Source organism: Acomys russatus, chromosome X, assembly GCF_903995435.1.
Source record: "Acomys russatus chromosome X, mAcoRus1.1, whole genome shotgun sequence".
Classification (NCBI taxonomy): Eukaryota; Metazoa; Chordata; class Mammalia; order Rodentia; family Muridae; genus Acomys; species Acomys russatus.
In genome coordinates, this window is record NC_067169.1 from 104,476,265 (window position 1) to 104,481,599 (window position 5,335).

The following is a 5,335-nucleotide window of genomic DNA, read 5'->3' on the forward strand; positions in this document are numbered from 1 at the left end:
AAAAGAATGCATCAACTGAGGCAGGCATGGTGGCTCTTATCAAGGAGGCAGAGGTGGGCAGATTTCTGTGAGTTCAATACCAGCCTGGTCTACAGAGCGAGTCCAGGAGAGCCAAAGATATATTGAAAAACCCTGTCTCAAAATAAATAAAATGCAGTAAAATTAAAAATAAAATGAATAAACAAATAAATATTAAAACTAAAAATGAAAAATAAAAAAATGAGACAACTGTAGATATCTATCAATAAATGAATGATTAAAATATAGTATAAATAATTAATGAAATTTTATTTATCCATGAAAATAAAACCTACAGGAAAGTGGAAAAGAAAAAAAGATAACAACAAGTAAATTACCGCAAGGTCAGAAAGAGAAATACCATACGCACTTCTCATTGGCAGTAACTAGAGTCAAATTTCTGAATGTTCCCTATTTAATTATACTTGTATAAAGTTTATAAACAAACTTCAAGTTAGTTATAGAAGAAAAGATAGTTTTATTAAGCTATAATACTTAAATGTAACACATGAATTTGTATTTGCAGATTCCTACAAAAAGGCATTAAAAAGATCACCTTTTTCTGTAATAAACTGAGAAATCACATATCCAAAAGCACCATAAACTGTAAAAGACGTTTTAATTTTCAGTGAATTATTGCAGCCACCAGAATAGATTCACACACAAAGAACATTCTGTTAAAAATGATTGTAAAACTGATTGCACCAAAATAAATTAGTTCTCATGGTTTATCTCATTAATTCTTTCTCTACACTTCTTTCCTAATCATAAGAGTAACTACCACGAATATGTCTCAAAATATGAGAAAATGGGGAATTCTCAGTTGCATAGCTTACACACAAGTTAGCTCCTAAAAAGCCTGGGGAATGTAAAACAAAAATTGCACCTCTCAGTTAGAGCCATTGCCCCAACCGGACCTCCACCAACCTCTGTAATCTTATGCTATCATGCATCTAAATCTCATGGAATGTATTTATTATGTACAAATTACAAGAAAAAAGAAAAGATTAACACATTTTAAAGGAAACTAGGCACCTAGACAAATTAAAAATGAACGAAATTGGAAATGCCTTCTATAACGTAAGGAGAAGAATTCTATAAACGCCATTGAAAATAGGGCTCTGTTTGGATTCATCTGGAAAACAAGATAAAAAATAAAATACCACTGAACCTACTCCAAGATGGGCAAAACATAGGGCAGCCATCTTCCTAGGAGCCTTGGTCTCTGGGTGGCATTTTTTCCAGTCACAAAGGGCGGGAGACAAATGCTCACAAGCTTTTCTGTGGAGCTCTACTGCCATCAAGCAGATTGACTTTCAAAAGGCACAGCGCCATTGAGCTTCCTTCCCATGATGCTTAGCAATGGCGGAAGGTGGACAGTATGCACACTGAAGACAATTACTGGTGCCTACTTGGGGTTCCTGGCTTCTCTGTTCAGGCCCTGAACAGAAACAGGGACTGTGGAGCTTCCTCCTGAGACCCTTGAGAGGGCTGAGCCTTCCTGTCCTAGCACATCAGGTAGTACATGAATACTGCCTTCTGAGTGGAGTGAAGCCCCGCCCCTCTGCTTTCTATTCCAGGAACTCCTTGGAGCCTGTTCTAGTCTCTCAGTCAACAGGGTCTATATGAATACACTGAGAGGCGCCATCATTGCAATCTACATAGAGGGCAGAGAAGAAACCACAACGAAAGTGTTAGGAGACCAAGGTTGTCAATATAAATGCCTAGACTCTCACGTGTTTCAAATATCGAGAAGCAGCACTGAGAGAGCAGCAGGAAGGTCTGTTCCAGCCTAGGTAGGAAAGAAAATAGGGTGAGAAGTCGAAACATGGAAAGTTAATAACCCAGCAGAACACAGTCTTCCTCACTCCTTCTTCCTCCATGCTGGAGGAAAAGCCCTGTCTTCAGGTAAATATGGAAGCTTTTCTGCATGATGGCAGTGTTGCTCTAAGGAAGAGACAATGCTCAGCCTGCAGCTGCCTGCTGCCCCTCCCCCCCTTTCTGATCAGAAAAAAACCCAGTGCAGTTGGAGAGGCCAGTCCTGCTGGCAGCCTTGCCTCCCTCCTTCACAGTGAGGGAGAGAGACCCACTCCTCCAGTTTCCTTCCATTTTCCTTGGAGAGCAATGCCATTGCAGTGGATCCTGTCCTGGTGGGAACTCCAAACAACAAACACCCTGAGTTCCAACAAAGCAAGGAGGAAAGGAGGATCTGAGGCACCCACCTCCTCATACATGTAGTTGATGTAGTCAGCATCCAGTCAGGGAGGGAATCCTGCATCCCTTCCCTTCTGCACCCAGCAGCATTCAACCTCCAATGCTTCCTCCTGGTATCTGACTGCCTTGAGGCCTCAGGATGCTGCTCTACACAGAGAAAGGAGGGAGGCGCCTCAGTGACTGCAGTAGCGCAAATCAAGAGACCAGAACACCTGATCCCACTATATTCACTTGCTCCTTGGATTAAGGCCTGCTCCTTTTGGGTAGCATAATTAGAGCGGTTTTTATTCCAGGCCTACCAGCCCCATCATCTGTTGCTGATACAGGGAAAAGCTCTCTGTGCAAGGTCAGGTTGACCAAAATGTTTGTTTGTGTTCAGCATACTCTATGGCCTTGCTATCTCTAGAAATTCCCCAACAATAAGTGCAGTTGCCCCTAACTATACTTGGGACCATTCCAATTAAAGGTGAGCTAGACCTTCTTTCTCTTCCATTACACAAACACAAGTACAAACACACAGGAACAGAATCATAAGACAGAGGTAGAAACAAAAACATACGACCAGAAGAGCAGGAAGTTGTCAAATATTCCCAGAGAAAGTGAGAGGTGACTAATGAAAATAGCTACAAAAACAGCACTGTGATAGCTTTGGGCTGGCAATTGCCTGTTAGGTATGAGGCCTACCCTCAAATGTGGTTTATATAAGCACTGAGAAGCCACTGCACAACCCAAACTCTCCTTGGCAAGTAGCTGTAGCTGAAGCTAGTTCCTAGGCTAGGGATGGAGGTGTGTGCCCACTTTCCACTGTCTGCATTGGGTTCAAGTCTTGCTTCAACCTGCGGGTCCCTACAGATGTGGCACCCAGTCTCTGTGACTTCAAGTATGTGTCAGTCTTGCTGTGTCTGGAAGACACTGCGATCTTGGCCGCACCCACTGCCTCTGGCTCTTACAATCTTGTTTCTTCCTCTTCCTCATACCTCCATGGGCACTAAGGGGAGGCATATGAAGAGGACATTGCAGTTCAGATTGAGCATTCAAAGCCTATAACTCTCTGCACATTGTGCAGTGGTGATTCTCCGGGTTATAGCTCACATCTGTAGCCACAGGTAGATTAGAAAGCATTTTCCAATGTCTTTGATTGAATGGGCAAGGGGACTGAGGAGGGTGGAGGGGTATGTACCTGTGTGTATGTTTGTGTGTGTGTTGTGTGTGTGTATGTGCAGCTGCCCCCCCCCCATCATTAGAAAAGAGTTTGTTTTTGGAATCAGCATCCAACAGCTTCTTGTAAGTAAGGTTTGCTGTGATGGACAGTTCTCACAATATTTGAACTTAGAGAGCTCCCGGTTGCATAACCCTGCACATGAGTTACCTTCCCACCCACAATAGTGGGGATCAAACCCAGGGCCTGGAGCATGTACCAGAACATTGTACCCTACACCTATAGTCATTGCCCTGCTCCTAAACCTCATAGTAAATGTAACCTCTTTATTAAATATAAAATTATAAGAAATAGTTAAAAAAAATTAAATAACAGACAAAGTGAAAACAGCATAAATATAAATACCCTGCAAAATGACAGAAGAGTCTTAAGACTTCTGCAAAAGTCAGGCCTAACTTGGTTAATGTGGAAAAGAAGACTGAAAAATAAAACACCACTGAAACTACTCCAAGAGGAGCAAAACACAGAGCAGCCATCTTCCTTGGTGCCTTGGTCTCTGGGTGGCGTTTTTTCAGACAGGAAGGGCGGGAGACAAACGCTCACAAGCTCTTCTGTGGAGCTCTACTGCCATCAAGCAAATGGACTTTCAAAAGGCACAGCGCCATTGAGCTTCCTTCCCATGATTCTTAGCAATGGCTGAAGGTGGGCAGTATGCACACTGAAGACAATTACTGGTGCCTACTTGGGGTTCCTGGCTTCTCTGTTCAGGCCCTCAACAGAAACAGGGACTGTGGAGCTTTCTCCTGAGACCCTTGAGAGGGCTGAGCCTTCCTGTCCTAGCACATCAGGTAGTACATGAATACTGCCTTCTGAGTGGAGTGAAGTTCCTTGCCTCTGCTTCCTGTTCCTGGTCATCAGGAGGGCTGTTTACTTGCTATGGTCTCAGGGAACAGGGTCTACATCAATACACTGGGAGGCGGCATCATTGCAATCTACCTAGAGCGCAGAAAAGAAACCAAAAAGGAAGGATTAGGAGACCAAATTTGACAATTTGAATGCCTTGCCTCTCATGTGTTTCAAAACAGCGAGAAGCAGCACTGAGAGAGCAGCAGGAAGGTCTGTTCCAGCTTAGTTAGGAAAGAAAACAGGGGTAGGAGTCCAAACATGGAAAGTTAATAACCCAGCAGAACACAGCCTTCCTCACTCCTTCCCTTCCTCCACCATGGAGGAAGAGCCCTGTGCGCAGGTAAATATGGAAGAGTTTCTGCATGATGGCAGTGCTGCTCTAAGGAAGAGACAATGCTCAGCCTGCAGCTGCCTGCCCCTGCCTTTCTGATCAGAAAAAAAAACCCAGTGCAGTTGGAGAGGCCAGTCCTGCTGGCAGCCTTGCCTCCCTCCTTCACAGTGAGGGAGAGAGACCCACTCCTCCAGTTTCCTTCCATTTTCCTTGGAGAGCAATGCCATTGCAGTGGATCCTGTCCTGGTGGGAACTCCAAACCACAAACACCCTGAGTTCCAACAAAGCAAGGAGGAAAGGAGGATCTGAGGCACCCACCTCCTCATACATGTAGTTGATGTAGTCAGCATCCAGTCAGGGAGGGAATCCTGCATCCCTTCCCTTCTGCACCCAGCAGCATTCAACCTCCAATGCTTCCTCCTGGTATCTGACTGCCTTGAGGCCTCAGGATGCTGCTCTACACAGAGAAAGGAGGGAGGCGCCTCAGTGACTGCAGTAGCGCAAATCAAGAGACCAGAACACCTGATCCAACCTTATTCACTTGTTCCTTGGATTAAGGCCTGGTCCTTTTGGGTAGCATAACTATAGCTGTTTTTATTCCACGCCTGCCAGAGTCATCATCTTGTTGCTGATACAGGGAAAAGCTCTCTGTGCAAGGTCAGGTTGGCCAAAATGTATCATATATTCAGCATACTCTGTGGCCTTGC